The following is an 18,487-nucleotide window of genomic DNA, read 5'->3' on the forward strand; positions in this document are numbered from 1 at the left end:
TTGGTGGGATATCAATCCACATATTAAATTGATTCTAAACCCAGAACCAACACTACAAGCACAACATTAAGTTCATGGGTTCAAAAGGTACATCAAAAAGTATCTACAAACAGTTTAACTTCAAAACAAGAGATTGAGATGCATGTCTGTATCTAGGTTTATTTGTTTTCTTAGCAATGAAAGTAAGAGAGACTCTTACTGTTCAATTAGGCTATAGAAGAAACAAGTCCATTTATGTTGTCAAGTGAAATAACCCAGGAAGCTAATTAATAGTGCAAACGGAGCTTACTTTTTTCTAAGGAAATTATTTGCTTCACATGACATTTGTTCCTGCAATATTATAGTTATAATTCAATGTATTGTTGGCAACAAACAAATTAATATCTGAACAAAATTCCCTGAAATTTATATCTGAACACATCTCGAGCAAAGCAACTTATACAATTCATGTGGGTATTGAATATCGAAATCCATATTAAAATTAATTAATTTTCATATAACTGAAGCTCTCCTGGGTGAAATGAAGTACTGTATACTATTCCCTCTTGGTTCGGCCTACATGTTATTTTCAGAAGTTGAATTGTTGGACTCGACTACAACGCTACCCGTGGGAGTGATGGTGAGATGTTAGAAGAGTCTGCCGGTGGTCAAGACCATTTTGCCCCCTTCCTAGAATGCAAAATTAGTTCTACGAAGACTAAAGGCAAATTAAACTTGTCATATCAACATATCAGCTGTGGAGAAAGGTCTAGTGTTCTAGAATGACAAACTATACAATAAGGTAAATAGGCGTGAGTAGATCACGCGCTAGAATAATCATTGTTTCGCAAAGCTAAACCAGGAAAGGAAAAAACCCACACAATATTTAGAAAGACCAAAGTCGCATAAAAGAACCTTCTAATGAGATGAATATACCCACAGGAAAACAATTTTAATTAGCAAATTAACTACTCATTTATACTCAAAATAAATAGAAGTGCACTGATGATGTGCATATCCTTTCTCAATTGACAGGTTTAAATTGTTGATAGGACCAAATGCACGGCACATTCATGGCAACAATTGTGAATAAAAAGAAAAAGGAAATAGAATAACCTAATTGAGCAACAAGCGACCAAGAATACACTACAAAGGTGGTGCCGTGCGGCGGGCAAGAGTACATTACTCAAGCTAGTATGAAAATACATTAAGACATGCATACAGATCTAGCTTTGTCACGAGTCCTTCACAGCATTCTGCATACATAAATTGAAGGGGCTTCTTTAATAAAGGAGGCATGTTATACTTTGCCACTCATGAGTTGCAAGCACATTGTTGTAGTTGGATAGCCACAATCGGCATCCTTCAATGGGCTATCACTGGCTTCAAGTAAGTCTCGTATTTCAGTTTTGTCACTTTGTCTAGATTTTTGGCCCTAAATCATGGGCGTTCTCAGTACACGCAACTCTGAAAAATAGAGAGCACCCATATAAGCTTAAATGCTTGGCCGAGGTCGGCTTAAAAACAGACTTCTTCCTTGGTTGTTGTAGAACTACATGGCCTGAGCTGCAGTTATTTTATATCTGCTATTTTGCATTGCCAGCGTTCATGTGTCACCTCCAACCTGCATCAACAAAATATGTAGGACTCAGTAGTATACTGGACAACTCCAAACCTAATGGAATTGCATAATTTCCATACACCTGCATCAGGCTTGCCTATCAACTACTTAGGTAAGAGTTGAAACCGAGTTCAACCGGTAAGCAAAAAAAAAGTTAGTTCAGGAAAAAATGTCGCGCCCTTCTCGAGTCTTGACAGTATGCAAGAATCATGCCTAAACACTATGTGCAGACATGGTGAGAGATGCCACCACATGTCACGGTTCTAGACCAGAAAACAGCTAGCCATTCCTATTATGCAGATTTGCATGTCTTAGGGTGTAGTAAAATTCTAGGTAAGCAGGTTAGCACTGCCATACTTGTCATTTGGATCAATACGGCTGTTATACATCTCTGAACTCCTCAGTCCATCAGTAAAAGAGCAAATCATGTAAGGCTTGATTCATATAAGTAAGTGTGCATGTGCAAAGCACGTCTTGTCAGGAATAAAAAAATTTGAATACGCAAAGCTAATGTAGAGAAACCTGTAGAGAAAACCAGTACCAGGACATAGTAAAAGTAAACTCTAGAGGAAAATAAACGTGCATTGACCATATATGACTATAAACGACACAACTAAGAAAGCAGTTCCATGCTTTCATGTGACAAACTTCAATAATGCTTAGTAGTTTGTACAATATAATATAAGCAAATATGAAAATGAAATATGGTAAAATCACCCATTCATGGCAGTTTAACCAAATTATATAAGTTAACAAGGCAGAAGCAGAAACAGAGTTTTAGCATGTTACCTTTCAAATGATTGTAAGATATCTAACATCAAGGAGTGATCCCGAAAGTCATACTCATAGCAGCCAGAGAGGACATTAGCGACCTCCATAGGTAAATTGTACAGGAACATCGGTTTCTCTTTCTGTAGGACAACTGACTGATAAATCTCATCTGGTGATTTGGCACACCAAGTCTGAACACCACTGAACATCTCAAGAATGCTCCAAGCGAAACCCCAATGAGTCAGTATAGTAACTAATTGGGCCTCTGATGTTTGGTCGCCAATGTTCTGGGGCATGTAATTTGGAGTCCCATGTCTTTGGATAAGATCTGGATTTGGCAGCGGAAGTCCATACGGCAAGGATGGAATCCCAAATCCCCCAGCACAACATGGTCATTGTCATCAAGGAGAAAATTACAAGACTGAAGATTCTGAACAAATATTCCCCTGGAGTGTAGTTATAGCACACCATGCGGCAAATCGGTGCCATATCAGCAAGTTACAGGAAACCATAAAAATATGTAGTACTACTGAAGAAAACATCTTCTAAACAGAGCATCTGAAATTCAGTGCATACAGTCAGAGGCATGTTACCTCCAGAAATCCCTATCAAAAGACACTGGTTTCCTTCCACGCATTACATATGCCAAAAGATAGTAAGCATAACATTAACCCATTTAGTTGTCTAGATAACCAGATTAAATCGTAAGCATTACATGGTTATATTTCAGTGAAAAGGAATACTGTTAAATAATGATTGCCAATGCATGTCATCATGCATAATTCAAAAACCACACGTTTAATCATTTAGGGGGCACATACATTTATTTTCAGAGCCTGCAACTCGTAATGAAATGCTAGACAAGTTTATTGTCCTACTAAAATATATGAGGAAATTATCAATGTCAAAGTTGTTGTGCCTAATGCCAAAACTAACTACTATATCAGGTCTGGTTACTGAGATGGTGTTCGGTGTGAAGATTAGTTAACAAAAAAATGTGAAAATACTTGTGTAATTAGAACAACAAGAACTGTAAATGTATGGATTTGGATTTCACAACTTAATGCCAACTAACACCGCATTAGAAAGAAGGAAAGCCCGGTCAAGTATACTTTGCAATGAAATTTGATTGAATCATTAAATTATCAAGAGCCATGTTGAACAATACCCGGCGAACGTTCGCTGGTGATGAGGTCCCAGTGAACACACACAGAACCACACAATCAAGATCCTGTGGATGGCTGTTTTCTCAAAAAATTGCACTAAATTAAAGAACTGCCATGGCAGTTTATAAAAAATGCCCCTTGCCCCTACCCTAAAAACTACCACCCGAGTCGTTCACATATGCCATTCCTGGCATACAAACGGCATCTTTTTTTTCACTTTCCTAAACCAAAAGGAAACAAATATATACTCGCTATTCCAGTTTGACAATAACAGCAAGCTACGTCAAACACTCAGTTTTAAAAAAGCTCATGTTTCAAAATAATGTAGTGGCCTAGAAATCGGAATATATTTTATGCTTTCAGAGCTAGTGATTTGCAAACTTCCCTCTGTAATCTAATTTGTAGTCACATTACAGACTGACTTTTCTTTAGTTAAATAGCTTGTGCTAGCTTGCTTGATGGTCATGCAGTTTGTGAGTTGATGAGTTGAACGATTTGGTGGGTTGGCCAACATTTGTGAAGAAATGAAAGGTCCCACTTATTGATTATGGTGAACAAACTAAGACTCAAAATTGATACGAGGCAATGGGCATAAGCTAATCAGGATTGCTGATTATGACTGGTTCCTTGTTTACAAAATTGGCATGCCAACCATGTAAGAAGATAACCATAACTCCAATGGGGGCAAAAGATGCATGAGGAAAAATGAGAAATATTATTGGGGCAAACAATATGCAAGACGGCTATCTGCTCAGGCTAATGATGCAACTCGGCAAACAGATGGCATACGACTGCTACGTTTGTTTCACTCTACAGACATTCAGATGGCAAAATCAGTGAGCTCACATGGTCTAACAGTTGGGATCAATAAGCTACAACTTACCATAATTGGAAATCCTTTTTCATATAAACCTTGCAGATCACAAACTTATGACCTGAGCATGTAAAAGGAATATTTCAATTGAAAGGGACGAACAACAGGGTGTTTTTTTACCTTGGTGCTACATGGAGGTGTCCCAGGAGGACGCCAATGAAGGGCTCGGCGGACCAAATCTTATTTATATTTGGAGCATAGACCTTGAAGATACCCTGCAAATAACATGGAAAATACAAGTGAGTTTGTACAACAAAGTTGATCCTATTGGAAAGTGCCTACTAATTCAGGATGAGCGGGTAAAAAAGCATCAGACTAATATGGTGGAGATTTTGATTGGCTTACTATGGTACATGTAACTTTGAAATTGTCGTGAAGAAGCTAATACTCAAGGGACAAATGAGATCTGAGATACAGTATAAATTGACAAGTAGATCTCAGTTTATCATCTGCTTTGAAATTAATTGAAATATAGAAAACTCTGCAACAAGGAACCGCACCCATAGCAGATCAGTCTGAATACAGGTAGCAACAAATCAAGTTTTTGCATCACAACCTTTTCAGTTTCTAAACAGAGAGAAGGGAGGAAAGAGCAAGGAAGTCTTACCAAGTAGGATTGGTGTCCGAGACGAAGTCATACTCGAGGGACAGGTAGTTGAGGTATCCGTCCATGTCGCCCACCACGCCGTCCTTCCGGAAGAACTCTGCCTCGCCGATCTTGCCCCCCTTCTCTCCCTGCCACGCGCCACGCCAGCGAGCCGCCGATCCCTGCCTGTGGCGAGCTGGGGCTACAACCAGGAGTACGCGGAGTGGAAGAGGAAGTGTGGCCTGGGGTTTGGGCGGTCGCGGCGAGCAGGTCATCAAGTAGAAAATTACAAGACTGAAGATTCTGAACAAATATTCCCCTGGAGTGTAGTTGTAGCACACCATGCGGCAAATCGGTGCCATATCAGCAAGTTACAGGAAATCATAAAAATATGTAGTACTACTGAAGAAAGCATCTTCTAAACAAAGCGTCTTAAATTTAGTGCATACAGTCAGAGGCATGTTACCTCTAGAAATCCCTATCAAAAGACACTGGTTTCCTTCCACGCATTACATATGCCAAAAGATAGTAAGCATAACATTAACCCATTTAGTTGTGTAGATAACCAGATTAAATCGTAAGCATTACATGGTTATATTTCAGTGAAAAGGAATATTGTTGAATAATGATTGTCAGCATGCATAATTCAAAAACCACACGTTTAATCATTTAGGGGGCACATACATTTATTTTCAGAGCCTGCAACTCATAATGAAATGCTAGACAAGTTTATTGTCCTACTAAATATATGAGGAAATTATCAATGTCAAAGTTGTTGTGTCTAATGCCAAAACTAACTACTATATCAGGTCTGGTTACTGAGATGGAGTTCGGTGTGAAGATTAGTTAACAAAAAATGTGAAAATACTTGTGTAATTAGAACAACAAGAACTGTAAATGTATGGATTTGGATTTCACAACTTAATGCCAACTAACACCGCATTAGAAAGAAGGAAAGCCTGGTCCAGTATACTTTGCAATGAAATTTGATTGAATCATTAAACTATCAAGAGCCATGTTGAACAATATCATTAAATTATGGTTCAGATCAACAAAAATTCCAAATCACTTGATATTGGCTACCAACTCTCAGTTAACATGGCAGCAGCAGCAAAGTATGGCAGAGGAGAAATAATGGCCTCCAACATGTTCAGATCATGAAGAGAAAAGACTTTTTTGCGGGAAGAGAAGAGAAAAGACTGCCTGAGCATGGCCCGAACAGAGAGAGGGGAGGGAAGGGCCTTCCATAGCGAGCCATGGTCTGCACGCCCGCCATGGTGCTCCTCCGTCACACCCGCAGCCTGCAGAAACCAACCGCACGGATCAAATCGAAAAATCCAGAAGAAGAAGATGAGGTGAGGGGAGGGGAGGCGAGGGGAGGAGGATGGAGGGCGTCAGTACCTTTGATGTCTACGTGCTGCAACCCGTCACCGACGTCGATGTCCACCACATCAGCAAGCACCGAGAGAAGGCCGTCGTCGCCGTCGTCGCCCCATCCCCATCCATCCATGGGTGGGTGTTGGGCTAGGGTTTCATCCCCATCCATCCATTGGCCGGGCCAGACCTCCATGGCCGACCTCGAGGGCCAGGAGGATGAGGGCGCAGTGGTGCCGCTGCGGATCTGGGCGCCCCCTCACCTTGTCGCGCGATATGGAGCCTTCTCTCCCATAGCCCCACACCTTGTCGCACGGATCCAGGCTGAGAAGGTGAGGGGCTGGAGCGGCGGCGCTAGAGGAGGAGGAGGCCGACGGCGGTGGGATTGAGGCGGCGGCGGGGTTGGGGTTGGGGCGGAGAAGAGCGGCAGTGGGCATCGAGGGCACGAGGGAGCGAGCGTCTGGCTTTTTTTCATAGGTTAACCTTCGTAGATTTTTTTAGGATGATTTTCTGTGGATGAACTGTAGTGTTTCATAATTCATAACGGCATCGTGGTAGCATACCGATTTTTTTTGTCGGTCTCCAGGGCGGAAGGGGGGAATCGCTAGGTTGCGGGAGGTGGGATCGAGAACGAAAATTAACCGTCTTTGGTGGGACGAAAATTAACCGGCGGATACTACCAACTGCTTCATTAGGAGTACAGATTTAGTTCATCTAACGGCTACAATAATTTTGATGATGTGGCTCAAGGAGAGGATAGCGAATTCCTAGTAGTGGGGGCTAGCTATTACTAGTAGATAAGTCTTTGTAGAGATTCCACTAGGTGAACTACATACGGAACAAAATGAATGAATCTACACTTAAAATGCATCTATATACATTCGCATGTGGTTCATAGTGAAATCTCTACAAAGACTTATATTTAGGAAAGGAGGAAGTACTAGTATAGTACATACTGTAATTTATCAGCAAGATAAATTTGTAAAATGCTATGAAGCTTCCAGCTTCTGTTACATGTATCTTGCGTCCAAGGTTGCCCGTTGCAACATTTCATCAAATACAAAGGAGACTAACATGCATGCTATTGCATCTCAATGACTGACAGATCATAGCAAATATGTACTCCCTCCGTTCCAAAATAAGTGTCTCAACTTTGTGCAAACTTTAGTACAAAGTTGTACTATTACTAAAGTTGACACTTATTTTGGAACAGAGGCAGCTAAAGAAAAAACCGATCCATGCAGTCCCTAGCCCTTGAACCGTGAACCCTAACCAGGCTTAAATTTGCTGGCAACGTTCGAGCTTCCTAATAAATAAAGTTTGCACCTTTTGACCATCGGATCATTTTGTGCAGTTTCACCAAAATTGAGATGAGCATCCCCTGTGGCAAAGAAATTGAAGAAACATGATTAGAATAAGATTACTGGGACTAGTTGATGAGACATAAACTCATCACAAATACAATACGTAGAAGCCAGTAGAGGTATGTGCGGGGCAAAGAAGTAGAGAAATATCCACAGGGAGTGATGTGGGCAGCTGGAGCAGTGGTGCAAGCCAGCTGTAAAGGGAGTTGTACCTGAGGGACGTAGCTCAACCTTGAGGAGGGCGGCAGGAGGCGGCAACTACCCACGTTGCGGCAGTGAGCAGGGGATGAAGGCAACCTCACCGGCTTTGTGAGAGAGAACGGCAGGGATCCCTGATCGGGACGTGCCAATAGTGGGTTTTCACCGTCGGCGACGGCAACCGCATCTACACTAAGCATCCACCCCTTCCTCCAGCGGATGTGATCCGCCGGGATGTTAGAGATGTGGCCACAGTCGTTTTGTGCGAGAGGGTATGAAGAGAGCAACCCCAGCAAGCAACCGTGTAGGCTGGCCCATCCTGACAATGTATATAGTGGAGCGGTTTCCTTTTCTCTCCATATGAACCTATCATATTGCGTACGTGCCACTAAAGAAAAAAAAGCTTTATTTATAAATGACGCGGCACCTACTACTCGTTCTGCTATAACCTTGCGCTTGGCATCTCCAAAATGTTAACCTTGCGATTGGCTCTTCGCCTCTTCGGGAAGTCGAGCAATAATGGTAGTGCAGTATATATCGTTCTGGCTATATGAGACCGAATGAATTGCTGCACGTCCACCACGTGGGCGAGGGTCGAGTGGCGAGGGAGAGTGCTACATACGGAGCAAAATGAGTGAATCTACATTCTAAAATACGTCTATATACATCAGTGTTTGGAGTATGTACTAGTAGTTCATATTGAAATCTACAAAAGGACATATATATTCCAAACAATATGATATGATCTCTATAACCAAGGTAGTAGGGACGAGGAGTAAACGGAGGGAGTAGTATTTTTTTCTCCTCGTCCTGCGAGCCACCGCGCGCATGGGCGAGGGAGCGGGCGTAAGGCGGAGCAAGCTTCGCCTCATACTGCGAGCCACCGCGCCCGTGGGCGGGGGAGACAGCGTACTAAGCAAGCTTCTCCTCATTCTGCAAGTTGACGGGACACATCAAAAGTACTCCAGTGTATAGAGCCTTGCTTCTAAGGTAGGCCACACATGGTTTGCCTCTTTTTTTAATTTAACATAACGCGTCAAGTCGCAATTTGTTTGTTCACCCGTGGTAGACGATCCTCCCTCCACCAAGTGGACAACCAGTACATGTGCCAAATTACCACATGGGCTGCCTTTTTCGTACAGAAATGAGCTCCACCGTGTACCCGCGCGGGTGTGGTTGGGAAAGAGACGGGAGTACGTGCACCGTGCATGCACCTCTTCTCTTCGTGCACGTCTCCCACTTACGTGGGTGTGTGTGAGAGATACAAACCGCGTTCGTGAGTGTTTTTTGTTTTGGGGTGGGGGTTGATTTCGTGAATTATTTGTGGGAATACGTGTCGATGACATCTCAAACAAAATTTTGCATGCAATGTGTGTGAAATGGAGGCCTATCCATATCATATATAGAGGGTCGGGAAATCCACGAGAAGAGAGGGAGGGGTCATAGCTATCGATAGAGTCGAAGAGAGGATGAAGTGGGTGGGTGTGAGATTGATGAAGAGAGCCATCGAAATTGTGTGTGTGTGCAAGTCAAAGATATAGGGTGACTGGCCTACCGGAACGTTAGAGGGCACATGTCAAGTTTGTGTGTGGCAGGGAGACATGACTAGAGCGCTCGATGTCGGTGTCAAAACCGGTGGATCTCGGGTAGGGGGTCCCGAACTGTGCGTCTAGGCGGATGGTAACAGGAGACAAGGGACACGATGTTTTTACCCAGGTTCGGGCCCTCTCGATGGAGGTAAAACCCTACTCCTGCTTGATTAATATTGATGATATGGGTAGTACAAGAGTAGATCTACCACGAGATCAAAGAGGCTAAACCCTAGAAGCTAGCCTATGGTATGATTGTTGTTCGTCCTATGGACTAAAACCCTCCGGTTTATATAGACACCGGAGAGGGTTAGGGTTACACAGAGTCGGTTACAATGGTAGGAGATCTACATATCCGTATCGCCAAGCTTACCTTCCACGCCAAGGAAAGTCCCATCCGGACACAGGACAAAGTCTTCAATCTTGTATCTTCATAGTCCAGGAGTCCGGCCAATGGTGATAGTTCGGCTATCCGGACACCCCCTAATCCAGGACTCCCTCAGTAGCCCCTGAACCAGGCTTCAATGACGACGAGTCCGGCGGGCATATTGTCTTCGGCATTGCAAGGCGGGTTCCTCCTCCGAACACTTCATAAAAGATTTTGAACACAAGGATAGTGTCCGGCTCTGCAAAATAAGTTCCACATACCACCGTAGAGAGAATAATCTTTACACAAATTCAATCGGCTGACGTATTCTGCGGCGTGACGTCACACCACGGCCAAGCCTTTATTGCAATCGGTTTTTACTATCCCACCTCAGCGTGTTTAGCGAGGCGGCTTCCTTGGCACGTCTTATCTAAGCGGAGATCGTGCCCCCTTATTCCGGGATTCTCATCAATACGGGTGTGGGTATCCCAACTGCGCCATTGATTACGGCGCTTGGGATATAAGCGAGTTTTACCAGGCTGGTGGGGGACGCATAGCTTCGTCCGTCCATATAAGGGGATAAGGATCCACCTTTTCACCTATGCCTTCTTCCTCCTTTGCTCATCCATTTCCGCGCACTCGAGCTCCAGCGCCCAAGTCTGCACATCTCGCCTCAACCTTCCCCAGCCATGCCGGAGCGGGAGGCAAGTGGATGGTCTCCTCCGTAACGGAGGAACAAGTCAAAAAGCTGCGGAAGGCCGGATACTTGTCCAGCAACATCGCGCATCGACTCCCCAACAAGGGGCAGCTCCTCCCCACCCCCAGGCCCCATGAGAGGGTGGTGTTCCTCACCCACTTCCTCCGCGGACTAGGTTTTCCACTTCACCCATTTGTCCGGGGGCTCATGTTCTACTATGGCCTAGATTTCCACGATCTGGCCCCGAACTTCATCCTCAATATCTCGACGTTCATCGTCGTGTGTGAGGCCTTCCTCTGCATCCAGCCCCACTTCGGCTTATGGCTGAAGACTTTTAATGTCAAGCCGAAGGTAGTGGCCGGCCGCCAAGCGGAGTGCGAAGGCGCCATGGTGGGTCGGATGGCCAACGTCCTATGGCTCGAGGGCTCCTTCGTGGAGACAATAAAGGGGTGGCCATCGGGGTGGTTCTACATCACTGAACCGCGCGACCCCAAATGGGCGGCGGCCCCTGAATTCCGATCTGGTTTCCCCACACGGCTCACCTCCTGGAAAGAGACGGGCCTAATGTGGGGAGATTCGGAAGAGCTGACCGGACTTCGAACCTGCGTCCAAAAACTGGTGAACAAGAATCTCAAGCTTGTCAACGTAGTCCAGGTCATGCTCATCCCCCGGATCCTCCCATGCCAACAACGGGCCTTCAAATTGTGGGAGTTTGATCCGGCACAGCACCAAACCTTGCACAAGCTCTTCGACACTACGTACGAAGATGCTTGGAAGGTGCTGTTTAAGGGCACCAAGGCCCCCGCATCCGCTACCGAAGATCGCGGATTCAGCTCACGGCGTCAGGCCAGCGAGGTAAGCTATTCTACCCTTTACGGGACTCTTGTTTTTCATAGTCTGACTCTATGTGGGATCTAAACTCCCTTACCTTTGACAGGACTGGCTGAAGATGTCCGGGTAGGTTAACTATCCGGCTCCTTTGCCAGAAGACCCAACGGACGCCCGCTTGACGGGGCTGCTGGTTCTGGCACCTCATGTGGTGCCAGAGAAGAAGGCCAAGAAGAAGGCCACGAGAACTCGAAGGAATGCCCGGGTGTTGTCGGACTCATCATCCGACGATTCCGAGGCAGACTCCTCCCGTGAAGACGAGGAGGAGGAAAAAGAGGCCTCTCCCCCAGCGGGGGGAGAGAAGAAAAGGAAGGCCGCCCCAGCTGGGGGGGCGGAGGGTCCAAGAAAGGAAGGACCCTTCCTCCGGACTTTTCCACCAACACCGACGACGGCGAAAAGGAGTGGCCCTCGAGGGCCAAGCCCCTGGCGATATCGTAAGTGTCCGGATTCCAGAATAACTCATGATTTTTCATTTGTCGCATAGTGTCTTCTAACACTGAATACAACCATGTAGCCCGCCCAAGGACGACCTCCCCGCTTTGTCGAGCGGCTCCCTGGATTCGTCGGATGTGAATAGCACTTCACTTCCGACCGCCTCCTCCCCTCGTGACGCAGACGACGTTGCGGTGGAGTCCCAAAAGGGGCCCAACCAGGAGGAGGTGGTCCTGGAGGCGCCACAGGCAACCTCCCGGACTCCGGGCGCAAAGGGGGCAAAACCTCAGAGGGCTCTAAGTCCGGCCATGTGCCGAACTCCATACCGGAACCTACAGTGGTTCCGAAGTCCGGCAGGCGGCCCCTTCATAAGAAGGGCAAGACTGCGATGCCGGTGGCCTTCGTCCAACCGGAGGCACCGGATAGCTTGCTGGAGGCACTTAACGGCGCCTCCATCGACGAGGAGCACCGCACTATCATGAGTGCGGTGATCCAAAAAGTTTAGTCCGCCAAGAGTGGGCTGACTGAAGCATGTACCAGCCTTCTAATAGGCTTTGAGGTAAGTTTTTAAGATATGTAAGAATATTACCGCATAGACAGTAGCCCCTGTTGCTTAGTTCGGTGTTCGGAAAGAAAAGCCGAGCTGAGGATCTAAAAAGATATATGCAGGAGTCTAACATAAATATGTCAATATGGGAATGCAGGCTGCGCTGCTGACCTCTGCCGCACTGACTGCGAAGGTCAATGCATTGAAGGAGAGCCTCGAGCGGTCCGAGAACGAGCTCGGCCTTGCCAAGAAGCAGCTCGAGGACAAGGAAGGTAAGTAATACCTTGTAGAAAGGATTTGGTTGCAAAAAATGACAGGAATAACGTGAGTATTGCAGGGGGTACGAATGAGGTGGCGACCCTGAAGGAAGCGGTGTCCAAGGCCGAAAACAGTGCGGCCGCGGAGCGTACCGAGCGAGAGAAGTAGGAGGCGCGGGTGGCGGAGGTGCGGCAAGAGCTCCAGGCTCTCGTGGAAAAACACGAGAGTTTGGAGCATGACTCGAAGACTCGAGAGTCCGAGCTCGCCTTGGCTCTTGAGAGTGCCAAAGCCGCTAAGGCCGAAGCCCAGAAGGCCCTCCAGGAGATTGAGGCGATAAAAAATATAGCGGCGGGTAAGGCATTCTATATGCAAAGCAAGCATGTAAAGGTGAATTATCTATTACTTACCCGAATCCAGAGCTCTCCAGGAGCGTTCGCAGATCTGCCCCGTAGTGTGTCCGATGCTGCCGCGTTCTACCGAGCCGAGGAGGGGAGCTCGACGAAAAAGGTGTTCTGGTCTCAATATGCTGAGGCCGGACATCCGGTGCCCCTGAGCGACCACCTGAAGCAGCTGGTCGAGCTCCACAAGGTGGCCGAACAGGCCATGAAGGGCCTCATATTTCGGCTATGGCCTAAAGAAGCCATTCCTGGGAGCTAGTTCGGTCTGGTGCGGCGGTTGGTGGACGCCTGTCCATGGACTGAAGTCATCAAGCGTTTCGTCTGCATTGAAGGTGCCCGTCGGGCCCTTGCCCATGCTAAAGTGCACTGGGGCAAGATGGACGCCGAGAAGCTTGTGACGGATGCGCCACCGCCAGGCAAGGAGTATCGCAAGCCCGAGATGTACTATGAGGGCGTCCTGAAGGGTGCCCGCCTTATAGCGGGTGAATGCTCCAAAGATGTAATTTTTGAGTAGACTCGCATTTGTTATCCTGTACGCTGAAAACTTTGTTCATATGCGCTAAGCAATGCTTGTTAATTTAAAATATTACCTTCTGTGTGGCCGTTTATCAAATTTGAGAGATGGCGAGTCATTGGCTTCAGCCCCCATGCCACGAGTGTTGGGGTGTTCGGGATAAACTTGAGCGCTCTTGTTCCCATTCTTGGGTCCTTCGAGGGAGGCGTTCAACACGACGAACGAGGAAACCGGACTATAATGCTTGAACACTCTCACTTAGCCATAGAATTCTATAATTTTAAATTTCGGCAAAGCCCCTGGTATTCGGAAGACCGAGTTCGGGGCGCTATCCACGCCTTGGCCGGACAATGCCGACTCCTCGCTCTAAGCAGCGTGAGTCTTTAGGGACCCGAAAAACCTCTCGAACAGCGACCGGCTCTCGCCCTATCATGACGGTCAGTTTTAGCTTTCTCCACTGAGGTGCTCAACCCAGCTCAACCGGGGCACAATCGCAGTGGTTCTCCCAGCGCTACCTTAGCCGATATAACGGAACGTAAGGTACCAAAACATGGGAGCCGGGCAAACCCAACTATTGACCCAAGACATGATTCGGAGCCGATGCATATAATGCTATAAGTTCGGGGTGCCGCACTTGTGAAAGTGTTCGGACTTATCACACCATGTTTTGGGGTACTTAAGCCCCTGGTGTATTGGCCGTACCAAGTTGTACGGGTGCAACATGTCATAGATGAACATTTTATGGAAAAAAAGGAATGCAATAATAAGCAGAAGCTATGTATTGTTTATTCAAAAGATACTGCAATGAAAGCAGAATGATACAAATAGTGTGATAAGCAAGGGATGGGACTATTTAACATGTCCCCCTCCAGGGGTAGGCTGCGGGATGGTATGTAAAACAGGTATACTGCTCGTAATAGAGACCACCTGGACATTCGACGTAGCTTTTCTGCTTCCATGGCTGTTGCATCGTGAATTTGGCGATTCTACTGCCGGACAGGGCTTCTGGAAAACGGAGTCCTGAGAATAAGAAAAAAAAAAGAATGACACAATTGGGAGCCCCTGGTGCGGTTGAGCCGCACTCTGGGCATGCCGTGGTCGTGCCCCTCCCCCTATGCCCATGGTATCTCCAGAGCATAGTAATGTACGCGTGGTACTGGTCTCGCGATTTCGCGAGGGCTGGGGTTGGGGCCGCAGTGCTACGCGTGCTCAGAACGTGCCAGACGGTCTTGTTATAGGTTACTCCGGGCACGCTTGACGGTGTCCGGACGTTTAGTAGTCGGACTCGAGAATTGCCTTAAGAGGCTGCTTTGTACTTCTGTCGCGAGGGCCGGCGTATGCTCCTCTGTTCGGAGAGAGCGTTCGGTGTTTCCATTGACCATGATTACTCCTCGAGGGCCTGGCATCTTGAGCTTGAGGTATGCGTAGTGCGGCACCGCATTGAACTTTACAAATGCGGTTCGTCCGAGTAGTGCATGATAGCCGCTGCGGAACGGGACTATGTCAAAGATTAATTCCTCGCTTCAGAAGTTATCTAGGGATCCGAAGACCACTTCGAGTGTAACTGAGCCTATACAGTTGGCCTCTACACCTGGTATGACGCCTTTAAAGGTCATTTTTGTGGGTTTAATCCTTGAGGGGTCTATGCCCATTTTGCACACTGTATGCTGGTAAAGCAGGTTCAGGCTGCTGCCGCCGTCCATCAGGACTCTAGTGAGGTGAAATCCGTCAATGATTGGGTTAAGAATCAATGCGTCGAATCCACCATGGCGGATGCTAGTGGGGTGGTCCCTTCGATCAAAAGTGATCGGGTAGGAGGACCACGGGTTGAACTTTGGGGCGACGGGCTCCATCGCGTATACGTCCCTTAGTGCACGCTTTCGCTCCCTTTTGGGTATGTGGGTTGCGTATATCATGTTCACCGTCCGCACTTGTGGGGGAAAGCTCTTCTGTCCTCTATTGTTCGGCGGACGGGGCTCCTCCTCGTCATCGCTATGCAACCCCTTGTCGTTGTTTTTGGCATTTAACTTGCCTGCCTGCTTGAACACCCAACAATCCCTGTAGGTGTGGTTGGCTGGTTTTTTGGGGGTGCCATGTATCTGGCACGAGCGATCGAGTATTCAGTCCAAATTGGACGGGCCCTGAGTATTTCTTTTGAACGACTTTTTCCGCTGACCAGGTTTACAGCCTCTGAATCCGGCATTGACTGCCATATCGTCAGCATTATCATCGTTAATGCGGCGCTTGTGCTTGTTGCGACGTGACCTGCCATTGCTGTCCTTGGTATCCGAACTACCAGGGTTTTTGGTCAGGTTGTTACTGCGAGCTAGCCAGCTGTCCTCTCCCGTGAAGAAGCGGGTCATGAGTGATGTGAGGGCTGCCATGGATTTCGGCTTTTCCTGTCCTAGGTGCCGGGCAAGCCACTTGTCGCGGATGTTATGTTTGAAGGCTGCAAGGGCCTCTGCATCCGGACAGTCAACAATTTGTTTTTTCTTGGTTAAGAACCGTGTCCAGAATTGTCTGGCCAATTCATCTGGCTGCTGAATTATGTGGCTTAGGTCATCAGCGTCTGGTGGTCGCACATATGTGCCCTGGAAGTTATCAAGGAATACGGCCTCCAGGTCTTCCCAACAACCAATTGATTCTGCTGGCAAGCTGTTGAGACAATGCCGAGCTGGTCCTTTAAGCTTGAGTGGGAGGTATTTGATGGCGTGTAGATCATCACCGCGGGCCATGTGGATGTGAAGGAGATAGTCCTCAATCCAAACCGTAGCATCTGTTGTGCCATCGTATGATTCAATGTTTACGGGTTTCAGACCCTCGGGGATTTGATGATCCATTACTTCGTCTGTGAAGCATAGTGGGTGTGCGGCGCCTCTATATTGGGCTATATCACGACGCAACTCAAATGAGCTTTGTCTACTGTGTTCGGCCCGGCCGGAATTGCTGTATCTGGCGTGACGGTTGTCATCACGTGTCGTGGGGCGCCCACGCGATCCGTAGATCGATATTATTTGCCTTGCCTTGTCCTCCAATATGTCTCGCAAGTCTGGCGCATTTCCCCGTGGCTTTGTACTTTTCGAGCGACACTGGGGTGCGGCTTTAGTGGAGGGCCTAGAGGCCTCTCTGTCGCGGCCACGAGGTGGCCGGTCGGCCGCGTCATGCGCTGGTGATGTAGGTTTGGGTGCTTCCTCCTCTAATTGGGGTAGCAGCCTACGTTTTGGGTAGCTCTTGGAGGGGCGATCGAGTTTGTACTCTTCGGCTGCAAGGACTTCGGTCCATCTATCAGCTAGCAAGTCTTGGTCAGCTCTAAGCTGCTGCTGCTTTTTCTTAAGGCTGCTTGCCGTGGCCATAAGCCTGCGCTTGAAACGCTCTTGTTCGACGGGATCCTCGGGCGCGACAAATTCATCATCGTCGAGGCTTGCTTCATCTTCGAAGGGAGGCATATAATTATCGTCATCTACCTCTCTGTCTGCCGCTCTATCATGAGGGCTGGCTTCTCCCTCCTCCTGTGCTGAATCCTGCTGGAGGGGGTTGTCTTCGGCACTGTCCGGGGTATTATTATCTCCCGTGCTGGAATCACCGTTTTTGTTGTGGCGGGATTTAGAGCGGCGCCGCTGACGCCGGCGCTTGGGCTATTTCTTGGAGGGGTCATCCTCCGCTGTTCCATTGCCATTCCCATCTTTTGGGATGTCCACCATGTATATGTCGTATGACGAGGTGGCCTTCCAGTGCCCTGTAGGCGCTGGTTCTTGGTTGTCTCCTGCATCGTCGTCCATACCGTCGATGTCTTCGGAGTCGAAGTCGAGCATGTCGGTTAAATCATCGACAGTGGATACAAAGTGGGTGGTGGGTGGGTGTTGAATTTCTTCGTCGTCCGCATCCCAACCTTCCTGACCATAGTCCGGCCAGGGCTCTCCTGATAAAGAGAGAGACTTTAGTGAACTCAGGATGTCGCCAAAGGGCGAGTGCTGAAAGGTTTCCGTGGTAGTGAACTCCATAACCGACGCCCAATCGGATTTGATTGGCAGGGGCGCGGGAGGTTCAGAGCCTGGAGAGGAGTCCGGCACCTCGGAGTCACGGGCTTTGCAAAGGACAGGGATGGTGTTCGGCTCAATCGCCGTAGAGATCATAGCCCCCGAGGCGGTGTCCAGCCACTCGTCCTCGATCGGCGAAGTCAGCTCCGAGCTACAGGTCGGAGCGGACGCTAGTGCGGCCTCCAGGGCACTGTTCGGCGGTAGAGCTGGATCATACCCATCAAGACAGTGCGGCGCGCTTGGCTGTGGCTCGAATCCGTCGGAGATCAAGTCTCCGGGAATGTCAGCCGTGTAGTTTAAACTCCCAAATCTGACCTGATGGCCAGGGGCGTAGCTTTCGATCTGCTCCAGATGGCCAAGTGAATTGGAAGGGGCCAGGCCGCCCTCTTTTCTTTTCCGCACCAAGCCTTCTTGTAAAATCGGGTGTATAGCTCAGTTGGTAGAGCATTGGGCTTTTAACCTAATGGTCGCAGGTTCAAGTCCTGCTATACCCAAAACAAAAAAAACCACTCTTGTATTCCTAAGGATGCATAGTAGCCTTCAAAGAGCACTCTTTGGCCTTGAGAAAAGCCCCGTACTTGAGATGCATTTCCTCTGGCTCCTGAAAAAGACATTAGATAGACTGGATTAGAAGGATCCGTTATCCGAAAATTGGAATTCATTTCTTGTTTCAAATATTCACTTGTCGCATACCATATCTCAACAGATTGGCGTAAGGCCGCAATTGAACAGACCGAGCAAGTTCAAATTGGCGTAACATGAAACCTATTAGTGCAAAAGCCCCGTGGAGAGCTACAAAAGTCCATAGACCGCCTAATTGACACCGA

General features: G+C 47.6%; 1 long non-coding RNA gene and 1 other non-coding gene across 5 annotated transcripts; one reads left to right on the top strand and one right to left on the bottom strand.

Moving 5' to 3' along the window:
- Positions 1 to 967: 967 nt before the first annotated feature.
- Positions 968 to 6,865, bottom strand: LOC123161277 (uncharacterized). Of its 4 annotated transcripts, XR_006480639.1 has the most exons (6): positions 6,399 to 6,859; positions 5,464 to 6,298; positions 5,019 to 5,316; positions 4,532 to 4,626; positions 2,390 to 2,817; positions 968 to 1,603 (listed from the first exon to the last, which is right to left on the bottom strand). It is a non-coding gene; the product is annotated as an uncharacterized lncRNA (long non-coding RNA). The 4 variants fall into 4 exon arrangements; XR_006480637.1 differs by having other exon boundaries at positions 2,965 to 4,626; positions 5,019 to 6,298; positions 6,399 to 6,865; XR_006480638.1 differs by having other exon boundaries at positions 2,390 to 2,929; positions 5,019 to 6,298; positions 6,399 to 6,861.
- Positions 6,866 to 18,081: 11,216 nt separating this feature from the next.
- Positions 18,082 to 18,154, top strand: TRNAK-UUU (transfer RNA lysine (anticodon UUU)). Its single transcript has one exon. It is a non-coding gene; the product is annotated as a tRNA-Lys (tRNA).
- Positions 18,155 to 18,487: the final 333 nt, after the last annotated feature.

The sequence above is a fragment of the Triticum aestivum genome, chromosome 7B, assembly GCF_018294505.1.
Source record: "Triticum aestivum cultivar Chinese Spring chromosome 7B, IWGSC CS RefSeq v2.1, whole genome shotgun sequence".
Lineage (NCBI taxonomy): Eukaryota > Viridiplantae > Streptophyta > Magnoliopsida > Poales > Poaceae > Triticum > Triticum aestivum.